This window comes from Giraffa tippelskirchi, chromosome 6, assembly GCF_054371585.1.
Source record: "Giraffa tippelskirchi isolate mGirTip1 chromosome 6, T2T-mGirTip1v1.2.pri, whole genome shotgun sequence".
Taxonomy (NCBI): Eukaryota; Metazoa; Chordata; class Mammalia; order Artiodactyla; family Giraffidae; genus Giraffa; species Giraffa tippelskirchi.
The window spans coordinates 64,556,521-64,579,374 of NC_137280.1; the positions used below are offsets into that span (position 1 = coordinate 64,556,521).

The 22,854-nt window shown below is 49.9% G+C and overlaps 2 long non-coding RNA genes across 2 annotated transcripts in view; one reads left to right on the forward strand and one right to left on the reverse strand.

The window, feature by feature from the left end:
• LOC145508920 (uncharacterized) overlaps positions 1-22,854 on the forward strand; it is a 221,339-nt gene that overhangs the window by 84,086 nt on the left and 114,399 nt on the right. The window lies entirely within an intron of this gene.
• LOC145508922 (uncharacterized) lies at positions 1,393-10,830 on the reverse strand. Its single transcript, XR_014055693.1, has 2 exons — positions 9,899-10,830; positions 1,393-2,439 (listed from the first exon to the last, which is right to left on the reverse strand). It is a non-coding gene; the product is annotated as an uncharacterized LOC145508922 (long non-coding RNA).

A 22,854-nucleotide genomic window follows, 5' to 3' on the forward strand; every position in this document is an offset into this window, starting at 1 on the left:
AATCAATTCTAGGTCCATTTGTGAGATGCTTGTTCTTTTCTTCCTATGGGTCCTTTGAGGTCCAGCCCACTCTAGACACTCACCTACAGCGATCTTTTTCTAACATGGACTCCTCACATGCCTTACAGGAAGGCAAAGATTTGTAGCCGGAGGAGGCAGAATATGGGGGTTTGAGTCATGGTTCTGCTGTGTGATCATGGTTTTGTCTCTCAAACTCCCAGGACCTCAGTTTCCCTAAACATGTGATGGGAGATCGTAAGAACACCCACCTCATCTTTCCTGGGTCATCCATGCAGGGTAAGTGCTCTGAGCATGGAAAACACCATATGGACACGAGTGATGGGAATGATCACTCTGAGTCAAGTTCAAGCTTCTTGCATATTCAGCAGAGATCAGACCTAAACTCCAAACTGTAGCACAGTTGACTGTAGCATGGCTGGCACTCAGCAAAGATTTGTTGAACGAATAATTCAATGAATGAGCAGCATAGGCAGTCAGGGATCTCAACTGTGGGCCTGGTCCAGGGGTTAGACTTGTGATTTGTCCTTTGTCTGTGCTCTGCCTGGGACAGAAAGGTCACTTTCTGGCTATAGGTCGTCAGAAAGTAGTTGTGAATGGGTCTGTCTGTATAGGCGTGCCTCGTTCCATTGCACTTTGTAGGTGTTGCATCTTTTGCAAATAGAAGGTTTGAGGCAACCTGTGTTGAGCAAGTCTGTTGGTGCCATTTTTCTGACAGCATTTTCTCACTTTGTGTCTTTGTGTCACATTTTGGTAGTTCTTGAAATATTTCAAACTTTTTCATTGCTATTGTATTCGTTACGATGAACTGTGATCTTTGATGGTTACTGTTGTAATTGTTTGGTTTTATATTTTTAAATTAAGGTATGTACATTAGAAATAATGCTGTTGCATGCCTTAACAGGCTACATATACCACAGTGTAAATGTAACTTTTTAAAAAGATTTCTTTAAATTTATTTTTTAACTAGAGGATGATTGCTTTACAATGTTGTATTAGTTTCTACTGTTCAACGACGTGAATCAGCTCTAAGTATACACGTATCCTCTTCCGCTTGCGTCTCGCTCTCACCCCCCATCCCACCCTCTAGGTCATCACAGAGCACCGAGCTGAGCTCCCCACGCCATACCGCAGCATCCCACCAGCTATCTATTTTACACATGGTACTGTATATATGTCAATCCTAATCTTAAGTTTTGTCCCACCCTCTCCTTCCCCACCAGTGTCCACAAGTTTGGTCTCTACGTCTGCATCTCTGTTGCTGCCCTGTAGATAGGTTCATCGGTGCCGTTTTTCTAGGTTCCATAAATATGCCCTAATACACAGTGTAACTTTTATGTGCACTGAGAAACCAAAAAAATTCACGTTACCCGCTTTGTTGCCATGCTGCTTTATTTCCGTGATCTGGATCCGAATTTGCAATATCTCTGAGGTGTGCTGGAGGTGGACAGCTCCCTCCTGGTCCCTGGATCTGGGCTCCTTTTCCTTTCAAAGCAGGAGAGATGGGATGGAGGGAGATCTGAGGACTCTGCTACTATCCCCCCTCACCTCGAAGAGGGCAGAAGCAGGACTGGCATTCCTGGTGGGCCGTTGTCAGACTGTCACCTCAAGCTGATGTTGTGAGGGCAGGAGACCTGCATTTCTTCTGCCCAGATTCTATCAGGCTTTTAGGAGCAGGGAGCCTGACTTGGTGGAGGCAGTGGCGGTGTCTCTCCACGCACAAGTCAGGGGAGCGTGAGTCTCATCCTGGCTCTGCCAGCAGGATGCCTGGCTGTCTCTCCTTGCTGACTGAGGCTGCCCAGAGGCCCTGGGTATTCCTGTGCATTCACTCAGCCTCGGCCACGTGACCTTGGCAAGGTCGCACGTGTTGTTGGAGTCTTAGTTTTCATGTCTGCCACATGAGGAGTGGGCATGAGCCTCAGAACATCTCTCAGGTCCCTTCTGGCCCCAGAGTTTATGATGCTCTCAGGCCTCAGTGGGCGCGTCCCGTGGACCTCTCCTCTGTCTTGCCCTTTGCTGCCCGTACCCCTATCCTTCCCTCTGCTTATCTTCCCACCCACCCCCTTTTACTCAGCAGCCCCTCTGGACCTGGCCTTATGCCAAGTCCTGAAGATACAGAGATTCAAACAGGCTCCCTGGCCTGACACGCTCACAGTCACGAATGGGCCAGAGATGTGTAAAGAAAAGAGGACTGTCAAATGGAGTGAGTGCTGTGGTCCAGAGAGGGGAGACTGGTAGCCACAAAGGAGGCCGGCAGCCACTTCTTAAGATCCTTGAACGGGGACTCAGTCCTCCTCCTGTGGCAGCTCCCGGACGGGCTTCTCCTGCTGTTGGGAGGTGGGCACAGTGTCGGTGATGACCTCAAGTGGCCCCTTTCGGCCACAGGAATCTTTGATGTGGAATGCTCAATGGCTGCCTTTGCTGGAGAAGAGGGAGAGAAAGAAAGAAGGGAGAAAGAGGGGCTGGCCGGCTCCCCTGTGCATTTCTGTTCGTGGGACTGGACCTCTGTTTCCTGGGGCTGCAGGCTGTGTGTGTGGGAGGCGTGGTGGCTTGGCTGGCCTCTGGGGACGGCCGTCTGTCCCCGAGGACAGCACCCGCCCCACGCAGCGGTGACCGCCGGCCCGGACAGACCTCCTCTCTGGGCCCTGTGTCAGTACGTGGCCGAAGGCAGAGTGGAGCCTGAGTTTCTGACAGTCTGGCCGCCCTGCAGAGTGATTCTCAGGATGCAGTGATTCTGAGGGTGACGCCGGCATTTGCCCCTCAACCCCATCCCCCACAAGGGAGGTTGTGGACAAGACAGCTTTTTTAATAAGCAGCCTCTCCTTGCCCAGTAGGAGATGAAAGACTGTGTGTGAAAGTGGGTAATTTGGGGTTTTCCTGATGAAAGCAGCTGACATTTGTTCGGACCTCTGCACGCTGCAGCCTTTGCCTTTCATCTCTGCTATCAAAGCCCAGCTCGTATTGGCCTGCATCCGGGGCGGGCAGTGCCACCGGAATTGAGTTGGGCAGAGACGTTACTTTGCCAACAAAGGTCCGTCTAGTCAAGGCTATGGTTTTTTCAGTAGTCATATACGAATGTGAGAGTTGGACTATAAAGAAAGCTGAGTGCTGAAGAATTGATGCTTTTGAACTGTGGTGTTGGAGAAGACTCTTGAGAGTCCCTTGGACTGCAAGGAGATCCAACCAGTCCATCCTAAAGGAGATCTGTCCTGGGTGTTCATTGGAAGGACTGATGTTGAAGCTGAAACTCCAGTACTTTGGCCACCTAATGCGAAGAGCTGACTCATTTGAAAAGACCCTGATGCTGGGAAAGATTGAGGGTGGGAGGAGAAGGGGACAACAGAGGATGAGATGGTTGGATGGCATCACCGACTCAATGGAGATGAGTTTTAGTAACCTCCGCGAGTTGGTGATGGACAGGGAGGCCTGGCGTGCTGCAGTCCATGGGGTCGGGAAGTGTCAGACACGACTGAGCGACTGAACTGAACTGAACTGAATGGTAAAATATAAAGGAAACAGTAAAGTGACCCTTGCTGACGATGGATGGTTTAGTGGCGGCCTCGGGGCGAGTTCTGACTCTCCTGGTTGGAGGTAGGGTGTTTCCCCATTGGTAGCAGGTTGTGTATGACTGTCCCTGGTGGGGCCCTTTGAAAAGAGCATGCCTTTGGGAGTTGGATAGGACTGGCTGGGTTTGAATGCTGGATTCTCTACTTACTCTCAGAGTAAAGTAGGAAGTTTACCCTCTCTGATCTGTGTCAGGAGGAATAATATGATCACCGACTATAGTGGTCTTCACAGCTCATCCTATGTACCATCTGAAGCCCATGAGACTCTCGGAAGTGTTCATTAGCTTCCACCCTAATTGATGAACTTGATGCATGCCATAGGCATTAGAGGACTGGATCTTGGACTCACATTATTCACTGCCTTGTCCATACACTGCCTGCCATGTAGTCAGGCCTCTGTGAGTGAATGGTAGATGGCTCCATGAAGAAAGAAGTCTTTGCTATGCCACCCATACAGCTGTTCTGGCTTTGCAGTGTATGGAGCAGGGAAAGAAGGAGGGGGAGAGAGAGAAAGAGGGAGTGTGTGTGTGTGTGTGTGTGTGTGTGTGTGAACCAACCAAGAGTTAGGCCATGTTACTTGAGTCTCTGAAATATGCTAGGTCATATACCTTACCCATGTGTATTCCTGATGTAGGGAGCAAATGCTTAAGATGATGCGTTTACAGAACCCCTGCTGCACTCATGTCTAACCACCTCTGAGATAAGTTGAATCCTCGGTTGTAGCAGCTTGGCTTCTGGCCTGTCCCATCAGCCCTTGAATCCCTCCCCTGATGGGGTGATCACTGCCCCTGAAAGATGGTGTTGACAGTTCTACTGGTCCTCCTTCCTGAGGCTTGTGTGCTCTGTCCTAGCTCTCTGGGTTCTGATCCTTGGGACCCTCCAGTGCAACAGGCACCCTCTCACAGAGAACTTTCAAGTTGATGAAGGCAAATGCCACGTCCTTTCTGGGTCTTCTCCATTGGGTTGACTGCCTACTTAGCTGGGTGGCATGGCTCATGTGGTGTGGCTTATGCCCCTTGACCTTGTGTCTCTGATTCCCCAGCCCTTGAGCACTATTTAAGGCCAAAGCTAAGTGACACATCACCCACATCCAGCTCACAGGATATACTGGGGACACCCGTTCAGCCAGCCAAGGAGCTGAAGGTCCCCGAGTTGCTATTTGATGTAGATGATTTCAAGAAATACAGAGAGGTGACTTCTACCACACGGAAGGGAATCAGGTGGCAAAGTCTCTTCACCTTCTTAACTCTCTGGCCTGGAAAGTGACTTATTTAGTGACACTAAGTCAGTCTGTCTGGGTTTCAGGAGGTGGCCCTTGGAGACTGAGCTCTTCTCCTTCCTTTTGTGACCTTGTCTGCGGTGGGCCTTCTGCTGACCACTCAGGCTCAGTTGGAGACTGTGGCCCAGGGCAGTGGAAAGGACATGAAACTGAGAGACTGGGGACTGGGTGCCTCATCTCTGCTCCACCTGGAAGAGCCTCCATGCTGGGTTTTCATTCTCTAAAAGGCCTTACCTGTTTAAGGTGTGGACGGTCAGCCTTTCCAAGCCCAGCAGTGTGGGTGTCCTGGAGGTCCCTGAGAAGGTCAGAAAGTGGAATGAAAGCCCCCAGGGCCTCACCTATAAGCTCCCCATCCCATTTTCATATTTCTCTCCTCTCTCCTCCTGCACTGCCTGCATGCCAGCAGTTGTAGGGGGGTGCGTCTCTGATTCTCAGGCCATCTGCTAGGCGCTTCTGCCGGCTGGGAGCACTCTCTGACCAGTCTCTCTAGACAGGGTTGGATCCAAACCCCTTGGCCTGCCACGTCTGCCATTAACTCTGAACCCAGCCTCCCCTCTTGCCCCTCTCCTCCCGCTAACAGTTCCCACTCCAGCCACACAGAAATTGAGGGGTCCCCCCTATCTGTGTTCCTGCAGACAGATTGCACTGGGAAGCAGAAGTCATCATAACACAAAACTATGCACTCATAAACTCCCTGCTCATGTCCAGCCCACCCACATCTGAAGATAATCAGTCATTTACTGATTGCCAGACGTTGTAAACATCTGTCAGTCCAGGGCGAGGATAGAAGAAACCCTTAAGTGACCTCCGTTTGGCTTCCTCACTGCCCATTCCCTCTGCACTGCAAACCGAGCGAGGCCTCAGGCCCACTGAAAGCTCAGAAGCCCAATTTTCCCAATTCAGAGTTGTCCTGCCCCACCAGCTGTGTGACCCCCGGCGAGTTAAATAACCTCTCTGTGCTTGTATGCTTTATCTGTAAAATCAGACTAATACTAGTACCTACCTGCCAAGGTGACTATGGCATTAAATGAGTTAATACATGGGAAGGCTTAGAACAGTCTTTCTTGGCACAGGGTAAACAGCGTTAAATGTTAGCTATTGATACTGGTGTGCCCGCAAAGCTTTTTACTGCCCCTTGACTCATGTACTGGCCAAAAGCGAGTTGTGTTGGTAATTATGTATTATATAAACTGATGAGAATGGAGCTGTTGCATGAAAAACGAGGTTGAGCACTTTGGAAGGCACGGATAACGTTGATTTGCTAAAAACTTGTCACCGAATCATTGAGAGGCAGAACAGCTGTAAAAAAATAGGAAGAAAAAATGGTAAAACTCGAAGGAAGCTGTATTCCATATGTTTGGCTGATGACTCAACTTTTGCACTGCTTTAAAGAAAGGGAAATCAGAAATTGTACAATCATGTGGATGTGTTTCGGAAGAAAGACCATCTGCATCTCTGGTCCATGGGCCAAAGAAAGACGCTGTTTTTTGACTGGCTCGTTAATGTGCAGCTATAGTAAAATATCTACGCGTCGGTCCTGTTTACAGTTGCCCACTTGTTCAGTGGCATGGCGCTGGGAGAGATGGGTGACTGGACTAGTTCTGTCCAAGGCAGACCTACGACCAGTAATTGCACGTCTTGCCCAAACTGCAGGGTTTCCCCATGCAGACAAAGGTGCTATGGGCAGACCGCTTGAATTACCTGCACTTGCCCTGAGCCTCCTCTAAGCCAGGCACTGATCCAGAGTCTGATAATACCAGAGGTGACCATGTGGAGTGGCCAACAAAGTGGACACAAGTCCCTGCCCTCCTGGGACCTCACGGTGTGTGGGGGTGGGGGGAAACTGTAGACGGAAGTAAAGGGTAAATATTGGGTACTTACTCCAGCTGCTTGCTCTAAACCAGGGGTTTCCAGCCTCTGGGATCTAATGCCTGATGATCTGTAGTGGAGCTAAGGTAATAATAATAATAGAAATAAAGTGCACAGTAAATGTGATGCACTTGAATCATCCCAAAAACATCCCCACTCCCCACCTCCCCCGTTTTTCCGCAGAGAACTGTCTTCCACGAAATCCACCCTTGGTGCCAAAAAGGTTGAAGACTACTGTTCTCAGGGGAAGACAAGCAGGAAGAGACTTGAGTCCTGCTCTGGGGAAGTTCTCAGGGACCCAGGCAGAATCAGGCCAGCTAACCGTGAAGAAGAGATTTAAAAATGATGGTGACCCTCTAGGTAAATTACAAGAAAGTGACTGAAAAATCCAAAAACTTAAAGAGGTCTTGGGAACATGAGTGAAGTCTTGAAAGGTCTTTTGCAGACGATCCTTTTAATCCTGAGGAGTGAAGAAGTTTGTGTTTTGTGAGAAAACTTGCTACAACAGGCTCAGTGTAAGATTCATTCATTCTTTTTTTTTAAATGGAAGTATAGTCGATTTGATTCATTGTTTTGGGAGACCTTACACTCAGAGCAAACTTTCAAATGACAGCTTCAGGTTTAAGTATAAGACTCAGTTTATATTTAGAATTTGTTATCAGTGATATAGTATACACTTACAATGTGTAAAAGATGAATGATTAATTTATGAATGTAGAATATTTTGTATTTATAACTGTTTCCTTTTTCAAGATCGCCTAAACAGGCTGTGAGACAAGTGGCAGGAGTGGCCCAGGATCGCAGTCAGAGGGAGAGACAGGAATCCGAAGCAGATGGTGGCAGTTTGCGTTTTCAAGATAAAGTTCCTCCCTCCCCAAGACACACACATGCCTTAAATGTCTGGCCCTTATTTTCAGTGGCTTCACTTCAAGTGGCTTTTTTCTGGGCCCTCTTCTCCACGAATTCCCAGGTCCCCAGGTCTTTGCTTTTCCCACTTCTCTGCTTGATCTGCACCTCTCAGCTTCCTTCTTCCCCCATCACTGTTTATCAGATATCCCCCAGCAACGGCTCACGTGCAGGGGAGAAGTCCTTTACACCCGTGTTCCCCCAGCTCAGCACTGCCACCAGAGGGACAGGGTGGCAAGCTGGCCCTCCCTCTGCCTTGACTGCCGGACAGACCTGGGGAAAACAGGATGGGTGGGGATCCCCAGAATGAATGGCCAAGGCGGGTTAAAGGTTCTGGTGGAGCCGTTCCCCGGTGTAACAGGCAATGTGATCTCCGAGTATCAGCCACTCTCCCAAATGTCCAGGCCCCAGAGGGCCGAGGGGTCCCGGAGCTGGGAAACATTCATGGCTGCCTACCCACCCTGCAATTTCCCAGCAACGCTGAGAGCGCCTGACGTGTGTTTTGGGCAGTGTTTGGTACTCCACAAGGAACATTTCCTCCCTCTGTCTGGTTGTGCTCATATGCTGATTAGCCATTGCAGAAGGCTGGGACAGTGACCGGAATTGCCAGAGGTCACAGCCAGGTGAGGGCTGAGCCAGGAATCGGAAGCAGGTGGTGGTGGTCGCCCTCCTCAATACAGCGATGATGCCTTAAAGCAGCGGTTCCCAACCTTTTTGGCACCAGGGACCGGTTTCATGGAAGACAGTTTTTTCCATGGCCTGGGGCGGGGGGTGGGAGGGATGGTTTGGGGACGATTCAAGTACATTACATTTATTGTGCACCTTATTTCTATTATTGCATCGGTTCATCTCAGATCATCAGGCATTAGGTCCCAAAAGTTGGGGAGCCCTGCCATAAAGGATCATCTTATTAAAGCTCAGAAGTAACTCTGGGAAGCAGATGGGGCTTTCTGGCATCTTTCGCAGTGGGAATAACTGAGATGCATCAGGTTGGAATGAATGTGAGGCCCGGGAATTGCATCTGAACATTCACCTTTGTTGCCCGGTGTTCAGGTTGGGGCTGCCTGACATCAGGTATCAGACAAGCACAAGGGGGATGACCTTGGGGAGGCCTCAGAAGGCGTTCCTGGTCTCTATGTGCATCTTGCTGTTCTGGCCTGGAGCCCCCCACCCTTTCTGTGTGGTGGGGTCTATGGAAGGCAGACCTTGACCCTGCAGCACCCCACTTTCACTGAAACTGCTTTCTCCCAGTTAGAGTCATGTGCCCTGTGGCTTTTGGAGGAAAGGACTATTTTGTCTTATTCTGCGGGTGCTGGGGAAGAGGAGACTAAACACTGGAGACCCCTCCCAACCTGCGGGCACTTTGAGGAGGAGGCAGGGGCGGCCGGCTGGGCTGGAAGGTGAGGCTGGACTCCTGGTAAGTGTCAGGCTTCCCGGCGCAGGGCTTCCCTGTGTTGTATAATCAGCTGTCACTTCAGCATTTCCCTGCACCGTGCTTCGCAAGTACAGATCGAACATTAAACAAACAGTGACTGCTTTATAAATATTTAACTCCCACTGTTTAGGAATTGCTCGGGGCAGGAGACAAAATAAGAGTTCCTGGCGGGCTGCCGCGTGGCCCCTCTTTAGTGGCTTTGGACTGTGAGGATCAGGGTGTTTTGGAGGTGGAAGGGCAGCCGTATTCTGAAAGCCTTTTGTCCAAAGGCTATCCACCGGTGGCGTCTCCTCTCTCTTTTGGGTGGGAGAGTGTGGTTTGGGGACTTGTTCAGGCCTAGCACGCTGTATTCCAGATGCCACCAGCTAACATTTCGTTCTTTCCTTTTTAATGTTTATTTATTTATTCAGCTGTGCCGGCTCTTAATTGTGGCCTTAGTTGCGACATGTGGGATCTAGTTCCCTGACCAGGGATCGAACCGGGGCCCCCTGCATTGGGTACACAAAGCCTTAGCCACTGGACCACCAGGGAAGTCCCCTAACTAACATTTCTTTACAGTGAATGGAACCATCATTGATGGTGTTATTGTCACTCCTTCCTATGACAGCAGAACTTTTTTTTAAGTAACAGCTTTACTGACATACCCTATAAGTCACCCATTTAAAGTGTACAGTAAGAGGTTTTAGCATATTAGTGGAACTATGCTACTATCACTGCCGTCCGTTTTAGAATATTTTATCACCCCCAAAAGATTGTTTTCATTAGCAGTCACTCCCCAAGCCTCCCCCCACCCCACCTCTCAGTCCTAGGAAACCACCAATCTACCTTCTGTCTCTATGGATTTGTCTATTCTGGACATTTCATACACATGGACGGATACTAGCTTGTTTCCTTGAGCACAGTGTTTCCAAGATTCATCCTTGGAAGTTGTAGCATATATCAATACTCAGTTCTTTTCATGGCTGAATAATATTCCATTGTGTGGAGAGGGCTCATTTTGTTTATTCTCATTTGTTGCTGCACATGTGGAGACAACAGATTCTTCACCTGAAAAAAATCAGGATGTGGCTGATTGAGAACCATTCAACGACAGCAAAACTCATGCATGAATGAGGCTCTCCACCTCATTTCCTCCTCTCTGGGAAAAGTTGAGGACGTAGTCATTAAGCCTGAGGTGGAGGTTACAGTCTGTACAGCTGAAAAACCACTCAGCTTTTATTTAGCTCTAGCTGTATGCCAGGCTTACAGGCATAAACCCATCTGGTAATTCGTTGGAAATATCTGATCATGTAATCTCTTGCGCAAATCTACACGCTTATCATAGACCATCCTGCGAGGTTTTTTTAGGTGGGAGAGCTAAGTCCGTGTTGTCAGCCTGTTTCCTTTGACTTCACATGCTGGCCCTCTCTGGGAGGGAGGAGCAGAGAAGAGAGATGATCTCCAACCGGCCTTTGTGTCTCATGCCCTGCAGACGCGTGTCTCCGTCCGGCCGTCTTCCCCCAGCGCTGTGCTCACCCTCGGTGTCTGTCATGTTCCCAGATGTTTCCATGCTCACTTGGGAGGCAGATTCAGCCCCGACCCAGGCTCTGGCTTAGGCAGCCCGACTGCAGGAAATGTTAAAAAACGGGGCCTGTTGTCCTTCCTGGTTATCTCCATTATGACTGATCGTAATAGATGCTGTTGATGTCCCACCCGGGCCCCCTTTACCGGACCAGCACACTCACCCCCTAGCTGTTCAAGTTCACGGTCTGGCATCCGCTTCTCCGGAGATCTGCTGCCTCATCCAGGAAGTTGCTCACCCCCCACCGCCCTCAGTCCCTGCTGACTCAGGGGTGCAAAAGGCCAGCCCCCCTGCTTCGAAGCAGGAGTGAGCCGCTTGGTACCATTTACTACTAGAGCTGCTGGTGAGCTCAGGCTCAGGCTGGAGGCCAGGCCACCCCCAGCCTGTGGGTCCTGCATCCCTCACTCCCTTTCTCCCAAGCACATTCCCCTATGAGCTCACACACAGGAATCCTCATCTCTGTTTCTGGGGAGCGCAGCCTGAGACTTGACCTCGGAACAAAGTCCCTTCCAGAGTCGCTTCTGATGACGTTTGGTCTTGGAGATTCTCTGCCCGAACTTCCTGGCTTGGCTCCCTGAGTGTTTGGTTTTGTTGGTTCGGGTTTCAAAGTCTTTTCAGGCTAATCGGACCCTCGGAAAGATCTGCACTGAATCACAGTCTGGCATGTTTTCCCTCCTTCCTCCCCTCCCTCTGCATTTCCTTTCTTTTTCTTTCTCCTTTCATTCCCCACGAGCATCCTCTCCTGTGTCCACAGTGACCTCAGCAGAAGGAAAAAAAAACAATACAAAACAAAAAACTTGAGAAGGCATGTGGATAGCTCACTAGCTTTGGTACCCAATGGCTCTGGGTCCGGTGTAAGCCCTGCCTCTCTGTAACCAGGCAGTCAGTAGTGGAGACTCCTCTAATTCTTGGTAATCTCTATTTCTCAGCATTGTTGCGAGGATCAGGATGACCCAGAGGGGTGGTACAGTGCAGTGACTGGCGGAGTCCAAGTTCAGCACGCAGGACTAGGAAAGCGTCCCAAAGGACTCCTGGATGCCTTGGATACTCTGGGCTTCACCCTTGGCAACCAGTTATTATCTGTCTATTTGGGCTTTTGTTCACATTGTACTTTCTTCCTGGGCCCCTTTTCCTTTTTTCTCTGAGCCCCATTGAGGGCAGCATTCAAATGCCACCTCCTCCCTGAAGCCCTCAGGTACCTGGCATGTGGGATCAATACTTTCCAGCAAAGCACTACTTGACTTCCTGAACAAGGGGTGTGTGTGGAGGGTAATGACGAAATAGCAGAGTGTGTTCTGGAGTCAGACAGGTAGGCATTGGAATTCTAACCCTGTCTCTCACTAGCTGGGTGACTTTGGGCTGGTCAGCTGTACCCACCACCCACTCAGACCCTGTGCACCTTATAGATGCTGTGTCAGCAGTGATTTCTCCATACCTGTCACCTCTGAATCAGCTTGCAGTTAGTGGGACGAGTAAACAAAGAACAGACAAGCAGTGTGTTAGTTGTCCAATCGTGTCTGACTCTTTGCAGCCCTATGGACCATAGTCCGCCAGGCTCCTCTGTCCATGGGATTCTCCAGGCAAGGATCCTGGAGTGGGTTGCCATTCCCTTCTCCAGGGGATCTTCCCGTCCCAGAGGTTGAACCCAGGTCTCCTGCATTGCAGATGGATTCTTTGCCGTCTTAGCAAGCAGTGGGATTAAGTAAACGCAGAGTTGTGTGAGTTTAACACCAAACTAAGGGTTAAACATTTTCAAAAGGTTTTGTATGTCACTAGTGGGTGAAGATGGTCCCTCTGGTCACCTTATAAGGGGGCCTAGGGGGTCGTTTCCTGCTGCCTGCGCTCTGTCTGCTGCTCCAACACTCAGGCCCAGAGAGCTGAGCTAAGAGGGGGACAAAAAGGACCATCATGTCCCTGGAAATTGGAAACGAGGCTAGATTCTGAGACGTGGTCATTGCTTTCAGAAGTCGGCCATGGAGGAGTTCACTGTCTTAACCACCTGCCCCCAAGGTTGCCCCCATGAAACGGGAGGGCGGCGAGTCACTTCTCATCTCCCCTCTCTCTCTGACCCCGCCTCTGTCTTGGGCGCTCCTCGCCTTCCTTTGAAAGGAACCCAGTGCTGCTCACGGCCCACTGCGGTGGCTGCGGAGAGGGGCCTCGAATGAGCTCGTGTTGGCGGCAGTCCTTCAAATACAGCAGGGCTGGGCTGACCTTTAAATAGACAGGCTCTGGGCCACTCAGTTCCTGGAAGTTTGAAGAAAGTCAGCCTTTCAAGTGATGCGACTTGCAACCTCAGGAAAGGTCCCTGTGTTTGCGAAAGCCATAATTGACTGTTGCTTTTGCACTTCATTATATGTGGCCATGCAGCCGCTGGGAGTCAGCATGCCAGGGCGAGGAGGGGAGAATCCTCAAGTATTTTAATATCCCCCTTCTTAGAAGCAAGATAAACATATGTATTGTACTTTGCAACAGAGGTGGGGGCTCGGAAAGGGAGCAACCTGGCACAGTCTGAAAGATCTTTTTAAGGTTTTAAGAGAGGTTTCTCTCTTTTTTTTCTCTCTCTTTCTTTTTTATTTGTAAGCAAAGCTGGCATGAGTGAATGATGCCAGCATCTCCTTGGCTGTATGGAAACCATTGTCCCTCTCCAGACTGCAGACCGTCCATCCCTTCCTGAGTCATAGACTACCTTCCACTATTTTCCCCCTGACTGGTGAAAAATGATGGGGTGAAGGTTGTCATCAGGATCACAGTCAACTTGGAGGATTTACTTTCATCCAGGAAATCTTCCCTCCAACTCTTGCTTTGAAATTATGCAAAAAAAAAAAAAAAAGTTAATGAAGATACAAACCATGAATATAATCAGGGAAACATCAGATAAACCTAAGTAGAGGGACATAGTTATTGTTCAGTCACTCAGTCATGTCCGACTCTTTGCGACCCCATGGACTGCAGCGTGCCAGGCTTCCCTAACCTTCACCATCTCCTGGAGTTTGTACAAACTCATGTCCATTGAGTCAGTGATGCCATCCATGTGGGGAACATGCTTCAAACTAAAGAAATGCCTTATCTGTCGAGTATCAAGGTCATGAGAGTCAGGGAAAGACTGAGAAAGAGTTCCAGATTGAAGGAGACTGAAGAGATGTGACAACTAGATGTAACACTTGATTGGAGACAGTTGGTGACATTTGAATCGGGTATGAGAACTGGATGTTAGTTATGTATCAGTGTCAGCTTCCCGATTTTGCTGGTGGAACATGGTTCTGGGGAGAATGTCCTGGCTTTAGGAAATACACACCGAAGTGTTCTGGGGTGATAGGGTGTGAGACAGTCACTTGCTCTCTGTGTAAAGAACAAGGATCCGCACTCTACTCCCAACCTTTCTCTAAGTTTGCGGGTATTTATTTTGGCTGCACTGGATCTTTGTTGCTGCACACGTGCTTTGTCTAATTGCGGTGGGCGGGGTCTACTCTCTAGTTGCAGTGCACAGGCTTCTCATTGCGGTGGCTTCTCTTGTTTCAGAGCATGGGCGCTAGGCACACGGGCTTCGGTAGTTTTGACACGTAGGCTCAGTATTTGTGGCACACGAGCTTAGTTGCCCCGCTACATGTGGAATCTTCCTGAACCAGGGATTGAGCCCATATCCCCTGCCTTGGCAGACAGATTCTTCACCACTAGACCACCAGGGAAGAAGTCCGGTGATTATTTGTAAGAATACTAGTATTATGTGTGCCAGCAGATTCTGGCTAGACATATTTTGATCATTTTCACAATATTTGCACCTAGCAAATCATTACTTGAAGCTGATATAATTTTGACTAATATATGTCATTTATGTCTCAATAAAAAAGGAACTCTAAACAAAATAATAGCAATAATAATAACGATTTAACCAATCAGCAGAGGAGTAAAAAAATCTCTTTAGTGGAGAATAAAACAAACCTGGATTTGAATTCTGAACCTTTAAGCTTAACTTAAACTCCATGTGCCTTGATTTCCTCATCTTTCAAAATGGTGTTGTGTATGTGTGTGTGTGCGTGCGCTCATGGATGTGTATACGTGTGTGAGATAGTATCTCCCTGAAGGGGTGGTGGTGAGTAGGAAATGGAACAGTGAATGTACCCAAATGGCATTGTGGGTTTCTCCATTCTCCAGGACGTGTACCGTGTACATACCAAGAAGTGGGTGGATTTACAGGCTCCCTAGAGAACTGACTCCCTTTGGGCATCTTCTGTCCGCCTCAATCATGGCATCATGACCATGACCAGCTGCCAGTTGAATTGGAGTGAATTTTAAGATTTTGTTAAATGCACCTCTCATCTTCCGATGACTCCAACAAGAACTTAGTGTTTATTTCTGTGCCTCCCTCCTCTGCTGGCTGCTTCAGAAAGGTCCTTGACCATTTTCTTTTCCAAGGTGCCCAAGGGAAGTGACCCTTCTCCTTCTCCATGTGCAGTCACTAGACCCTGTCCAGTCTGCCACAGACCCCAAAACCTTACATTTTACTTTGTGTTTTGTTATCTGTCTTCAGAGGTGGGGGCTGCCTGACCTTTATTGCTGGAACCCCATTCGGAACATCATCAAAAGCTTGTTTTGTGCGATGCATCATTCTGAGCACTGAGTGCATTTGATCCCAGTTGAGCCTCAGCAGCCCTGGGATTCAGGTGCAAGGATTTCCCTGTTCCAGGCAACTGAGGCACAGAGCAGTTGAGCAACTGTCCAAATGACCTCGCTGGTAGGTGGTGGAGGAGGAGACTGGCAGCTTGGGCCCCTGAGCTCAGACTTACCCACTGGGTCTTCATGGGCGCTCGGCGGATCTGAACTGTCAGAACGAGGCTGTTGAGACTGAGTCAGTTTCACTTCTAGCACCGAGCCAAGCAGGACTCCGGTCCAGACCTCTCTCAGCCACCCTAATAAAGCCAGTGTTTACACAGGGTAGAGGTGCTCATCAAATGCTTTTGCCAATCCCCAAATACGGCCATGGCCAGAATGCAAGGGGAGGGGAGGGATTGCCTGTTATGTAAGGCCCTCAGCCGGTCCCCAGACAATGCCACTTCCTCGCTTGGCGATGTGTAACTGCCTAACAACGGGTTACTCATTTCCTCTGGAAAACTTGGCAAGGCCACTGTGCCCTGTTTCCTCCTCCTGCCACATCCCAGGGCTTCCTCTGTTGAATGGGCCCCAGATTCCCGAGAACACCCCCACGGAGGGACTGTGCTGTGGATGGGAGGGGGCGTGAGGAGCAGAGCCTGCATCATTGCTGGGGTTGGCGTATACTCACAGCCCACCTCCTGAAATTCTAGCGTTGGCAGCAATTGGGGGTCCAGCCACTCAGGTACAGAGACTTCAGGCTGTGGGGCGGGGGTTCAGGTGAACAGCTCAGGCCAGGTGTCAGCTCCTCTCATCCCTGACAGGTGTGCACTGAATCAAGTATCCTTCTCCTTCTCGGCCCCTCTCCTGGCCAAGGGATGGATGAAGGGATGACAGAGGAGCAGTTCAAGATGGATTTTCTCAGGTGGTCATGAACAGTGGGTCTTCCTGTATAGCTCAGTCGGTAAAGAATCTGCCTGCACTGCAGGAGACCTGGGTTCGATTCCTGAGTTGGGGAGATCTCCTGGAGAAAGAAACAGCAACCCACTCCAGTATTCTTGCCTGGAGAATCCCATGGACAGAGGAGCCTGGCAGGCTACAGTCCATGGGGTCACAAGAGTCAGACATGACTTAGCTCTGTCTTTCTTTCACGAACAGTATATGGCATGTAAAAACATTTTTGTTGTGTGAGTTTTCTTTCCATCCCATTTTCACGACTTCAAAGGTGAGTCCTGAAGACAGTCAGCCCTGTTCACTCCTCTCCTAGCAGCAGCTTCACCAAACTCCCACAGAAGTGGTGGAGTCCTAGCCTTCTGCAGGCAGGTCAGTGGGTTCCTATTAACTTCATGCAGATGCACTGTTTGGGCTCAGTTTCCCTGGTGAGTAGGAAGTACAGCTTCGCTGGCTGCATCTTAGCCACTTCTCCCATTAATCAGTTAAAAATAACCACATACGCACAATTCTGTCTTGATAAGGATGTATGTACATGCACATATATACTACACACATGCACACACAAACACACATATATATATGTTTGTTTACCCCTCATGCATGTGAGGGTATTGTGCTAAGTTATTGCCATACTTAATTTTACTGTGGTGTTGGAGAAGACTCTTGAGAATCCCTTGGACTGCAAAGAGATCAAACCAGTCCACTCTAAAGGAAATCAGTCCTGAATATTCATTGGAAGGACTGATGATGAAGCTGAAACGCCAATACTTTGGCCACCTGATGTGAAGAACTGACTCATCTGAAAAGACCTTGATGCTGGGCAAGATTGAAGACAGGAGGAGAAGGGGACGACAGAGGATGAGATGGTTGGATGGCATCACCGACTCAATGGACATGAGTTTGAGTAAACTCCGGGAGTTGGTGATAGACAGGGAGGCCTGGTGTGCTGCAGTCCATGGGGTCACAAAGAGTTGGACACTACTGAGTGACTGAACTGAACTGAACTGAATTTTTCTTTGTGTTGACCAACAAGAAAGGTTGTCAGGAATTAAGGATGTGTTTATGATACAAACCAGGACCCTAGTTAAAAGTTCTTTTCCTGGGTTATTTTATCTTTTCATCAGCCTTGGAGGGACTTGATCCTTCATGTGACTCAGTGTCACTGGTTTTTCTTAAGTGCCTCTTGTGTGCTGGGCACTCGTAGGTCCTGGGCTTAGAAAAAGGACTCAGCCCTGCCCCCTGCTTTCCCAGGAGAGACACCAGCTCTGTGACCACAGTCTTGTGCAGGGAGCTCTCTAGCAGGGCCGGGGGCTCTGTGTGTGGCAGTGAGTAGGACACGGGAGACATGAGCTGATGCTGTCAGGCTAAGTGGAACAGAAAGAGTTCTTCCTGGGCTTGGCGGGGGGCAGACCCTTGTGACCCCTGCCCAGTGTGTGGTCACCTTGAGCCTGCTGGGGCTCTCTTTTCACTTGCTTTCTGCTTCCTCTGGATCTGACTGTGCTTCCCAGAGCCGAGTAAGAGACAGGCAGGGCCTGGTGTGAATGCTGCCTCCTCTGCTCTCTAGACGAGTGACTTAGCCACCCTCGCCTGGTCTCTCCAAGTCCAGGCCAAGCTCGGGCTCTGTTAGCCACAGTGCCCTGGAGCTGCTTGTTTTCCTCAAGTCAGCATTTGAAGTCACCAGACTAAGATTCCTCCGCTATGGGGCATGACATGCATTTCATGGTGTTTTGGCGGGTCTCCTTTGCTCAGTTTTGGCTGTCTCCTGAATGCAACTGGGAATGCATCCTTCATATTTGCCAAGGGATGGAGCAGCCCTCATCTCATGGAGGCATTTCCCTGGGTAGGAGTGAAGAATATGAAAGTGAATTAGTCGCTCAGTTGTGTCCGACTCTTTGTGACCCCATGGACCGTAGCCCGCCAGGTTCCTCTGTCCATGGAATTCTTCAGGTAAGGATACTGGAGTGGGTTGTCATTCCTTTCTTCAGGAGTTCTTCCCCACCCAGGGATCAAACCTAGGTTTCCTGCATTGCAGGCAGATTCTTTACCAACTGGATAGCTTTTAGGGGCCAGGATCTTGTTTATTCAATTATTTAACAGAAATTTATTGGAGACTTGCTTTTCCCAGGTACCCGTCTTGGCAAAGGGCAGTAACTAGGACAGCCCCATCTTCATCTGCATCAAGCCACCCAGCTTGGGTGCATGAGGTGGGGGTGCCCTGGGCCACTTGACCCCTTGCCTCTGTGTCTCCTACTCTCCAGGAAGGTCTGGGCTCTGGATGGATCCTGACGGCCTCCTTCATGCAGCTCAGCCTCCCTTATCTCTGCAGTGTGTTTGCAGGTCCCCTTTATAGCTTTCAAACAGGGCTAGGACTTCATTCTTCAGGGTATATAGATCCACCTCAAGGTGCTGGGGAGGTTGAGAAGCTCCTTCCAGATGTTTCCTTGTCAGCAGTTTATCAGAGAACCTGGCCCTGGGGTCGGATTGCTCATTGTTTAGGCATTCTCCACTTTGGTTGCCTTGGGTTTGGGTGGGGTTGGGTAAAAATAACACTGGATAGTTTTGGGTTTTGTTTTATCTTGATTGATGCACCTGGATGCTCGAATATGCAATCCAACCACGTCTTCCTGAATTTTCTCTTCTCTTTTGGCCTCTCTTCTCTTGGGAAGGAAGAAAATGGCATAATCAGTGTGCTAACTGGCTCCCCAGGCATCGGGTGTCTTCGGGTGTCTGTGGGCTGCTATTCCTTTCTGAGGGGCCTCCCAGGTGATGCAGTGGTAATGAAGCCATCCGCCTGCCAATGCAGGAGATGCAGGAGGTGCTGTTTCAGTCCTTGGGTAGGGAAGATCCCTGAGGGTAAGAAATGGCAACCTACTCTGGTATTCTCGCCTGGGAAATTCCATGGCCAGAGGAGCTTGGCGGGCTACAGACCATGGGGTTGCAAAGAATCGGAAATGACTGAGCATGCACGCACGATTCCTTTCTGAAGTTTAACTCGTTTGCCTTTTTTGAGAGGTCAGCTCAGTCTGCTTGCCTGTCCATCCATCTGTCTGTGTGTATGTCTGTCTCTCCTCTCGCATGCACACTCACTGAAGAGTTGCCGTTTTTAGCGTCTGCCGGGTGCTGTGGGGGTCTTCATTCACCAGCGCTGAGGCAGCCAGGGTGCGACGCAGGTGCTGTGATGATCTCCTGTTTCAGAGGAGGAAGGGCCGCTTCAGAGAGAGGTGGAGGGTATTGTCCGAGATCTCACAGTGTTGGAGTCTCCCTTAACCCAGGGGTCTGGTGCACAGAGCAGGGGAAGGTCACGTGGGCACAGCCCAGTGGTGTGCACTTTGGGTGCATGGCCGGGGCAGGTTCCTGAACCTCGAAGAACCTCAGTGTTCTTCCCTGTAAATTGGGAGAGTATAGCACTTGCCCCAAAGAGTCATTGTGAGCATTCACTGAGGTCAGGTTGTCCACAGGGAGTACTGGACAGTGCCCAGCAGGCGGTGTGTGCTCCGACAACCTCAGCTCTTGCGATCACGCTGGTTCAGGTGAATTTGACAAGAGCTGTGATGACTGCCTGGGACCAGATGATTCTGAAAGGTGTCAGTGGGAACAGTGGACCCAGGAAGCAGGGTTTTATCAGGGGAGGCCAGATGGCTAAGGGAAGGCAGTGGGGGAGGGGTCCGAGGGAGCAGCGGTCTTGGAATGAGCACGGGGAAGACACAGCCCTCTTCCGCAGGACCGAAGACCTGCCCGGCCCAGGCGAGCGCGCTCCTCTGTGGCTCGGAGCTCCCCACCCTGCCAGCGCTTTTGTTCTGCTTTGATGTCTTTCTCAGAAAGGAGGAAGGCTGGGCCACTGGGTGTGGCCTCTGACTTCCTATGGCTGCCCTGATGCTGGCCGCACTCTGAATTTGGTGTGCCGTTCGTTGCTTCAGTGCCTCGTCCCGGCCTTTGGCACAGGCCAGGTCCCCAGGCTGTGGTCCTGGTGGCATTACTGCCCTCCTCCATGGGTATCCATCCTCAAAACCACACAAGGGAGTGAGGTGAGCGCTGTTTGCTTGCCTGCAGTCTGCAGGGCAAGGCTGCCTCTTCTCCAGCTTCTGGGTGAGTAGGTGGCTTGAGGCCTTTCCAGGAGGACCTCACCCTGAAGGGAGCCAGAGCGGGTCTTCGCACCACAGCCTTGCCTGGGAACATACCCTTCTTTGTGACCTGGCTTAGCTTCCACCCCTGCAGGCCACCTGCCCCATCAAAGAGCCTCTTCCTTCTTAAATACCTTGGTTACCTTTGCTTGGATTCTCCAGATGAGCAGGACCAGCTAAGCCTTACCCTGTGTGCATTCATGCATGCCCCTTGGGCAGGTTTTGCACAAAAAAAATAATTTGGAGGTGACCGCCATTGTCCTACTCCCCATCCCCGCCTTCAAGTCCAAACTGAAGTCGCTGACCTGCGTGGGACTGGCGTCGGCATCATTGGCCAGGTGGTAATCTTCAGTTACCCCATTCAGTTGCTTTGTTACAGGCACCCACTTGTCTTCTCCAAGTAAACTGTGAGCATAGTGACAGCAGGGACAAGGCAGCTGACATGTCTCAAGTGCAGGTCTTGAGACGCTCAGCCACATCATCTCATGTAGTCTTTCTGAGCATCAGACCAGGTTGTTGTTGTTAACTAGGGTTCCAACCTTGAAGGTCAGAGAAGTAAGACACTTCTGGTGTTACTCATTGGGAAAGTGACGGAGCTAGGGTTTGAACACAGGCATTTCTGTCACCCCAAACCATGACCTTTCCCCCGTTCCATCTGGTTCCTAGCCCATTTGGAGATGGATGATAAAGAACCCGTCTCTCTTGGTTCTTCCATTCTTGGCTCTTGTCCTGCATCTTCCACGCTTTCACTCTAGGCTGAGGTCCCTGGAAATCCCTGGCTTTGTAACCAACTCAAGGAACCTCACTGGGACATTGACCAGAGAAGAGCCAATCAGAGGAGGAGTGTGCCTCTGCACAGGGCTGGTGGAGGGGTGGTGGTGATGTTCTCTTTGGCGTTCTGGAGTGATGTAGTCACCTCACTCCAGAAATGGCATCACCCTTGGTTTACCAGCTGCGGCTGAGAGGAGAGGGCAGTGATCAGATATGAGCAAAGTTGAAAACCTTGGTGCCTTCCGGGGGAGGGGGGGGGGAAGTGACTGTGCATGCCTTCAAGCCCCCCCGAGGAGTTCCCATCCTGGAGAGAAGATGCCTGAATCGCATTGTATTTCTTCTTGGCCAGAGATTAGCCTTCTTCATTTCAAATGTCTGTATCTCTTGCCTGCTCCTCAAGGGCAGCTGTTCAAGATGAAAATGAGAGATGCCCCCAGAGTTTTGAGAGACTTGTGATGGGAAGGAAAGGTCTTACCCTGTGGTTCCATCCTGTGGCTCCAAAAAGGTATATATTTGAAAGCTCCCAGAGATATAGATTACACAGAGGTTAAATGTATGATTCCTTTGGGGTTCTGATATTTCTTAAAATATGTTTAAATAAAAAAATGACACCTTTAAAAAGCAAACCCATTTGTTCTCAGGGCTGCAAAACTGAGAAAGATGGAAGCCTCCCTGGAAATGGATGAAAATTGCAGGCTGTTTGTGCAAATGGGCAACATCTTGGGTTGATTGCACTTTTGTGACTTTGTCTTGGGGTCTGCATTCAGCAGGTATGTGGTCTCTGTTAGAGGATGCTGTCATCATGTGGTAGGACACACCTGACAGTTCACAAAAAATATTCCTATATGAATCTCTCTGGAGCAGCCCCTCCTCACTGGTGAGGTGCACAGGGCAGACATCATGCCCATTTGATAGATGAGCAAACTGAGGCCAGGTGGGATTGAGTGATTTGGGGCTACATGTTATCTTAGAAGCCCCTTCCTTCTCTTTTCTGGCGTGTGATTCCTCTCCTGGTGAGGTTAGATTGGACTCTAGAGACCAGAGGGTCTTCTTGTTTCATCTTTGTGCCAAAGCTTTGTGCTTATTGAGAAGGAAAGAGGTGGATGTGTTCCAGCTGCTCAGAGGTTCTTCTCTCCCACCTTCCTTCTCTTTAACCAACATGTGTTAGGAGTCCCCTACTGCAGAGGCTGGGCTGGAGCCCAGCCCTCCACCTCTGTAACTCTGAATTCTGAGCTTGGAATGGAGATGAACCATAGTTCATGGACAGAGGAGATGGAAGAAGGGTCACAGGTAGACAAGGATGCTTGCGGCTGAGCCAAGTAAGGGGGGTTCTTCCAAAGCCCCGAATCCCTGGGTGTGCTGCTCTGTGAAGCTTGCTTTTGTTTCTGCAGTTACCCCGCTTCCCAAAGCCGTGTCCTGAGGTGCCCGTGTGTCCTTGGCACATACCATCCATCATGGTGGTTCTTATCGGGCAGGGGTTGAATCCATAGCATCTCCACTTTGAACTGCACAGCAGGTGGCCCTCTTGGGGTCTGCATTTTGCCATGGAGGACACTGAGATTCGGAGAAGTGAAATGGCATCTCCGAGGCCACATGCTCATAGGCGATGATAGAGTCAGGCTCAGGGCCAAATCAAAGGGTCTGTGGGTTTTCCTCATACTTCTCAGACCCTCTGAGGCCCTGAAGAACAGAAATTTTTCCTTCCTTTCAGGAAGGAGGCCACCTCTCTGCTGGAACCAGTGTTTTTTACCTTTCTCTCAGGCTCTCTGGGGGTGATGTTCAAAATA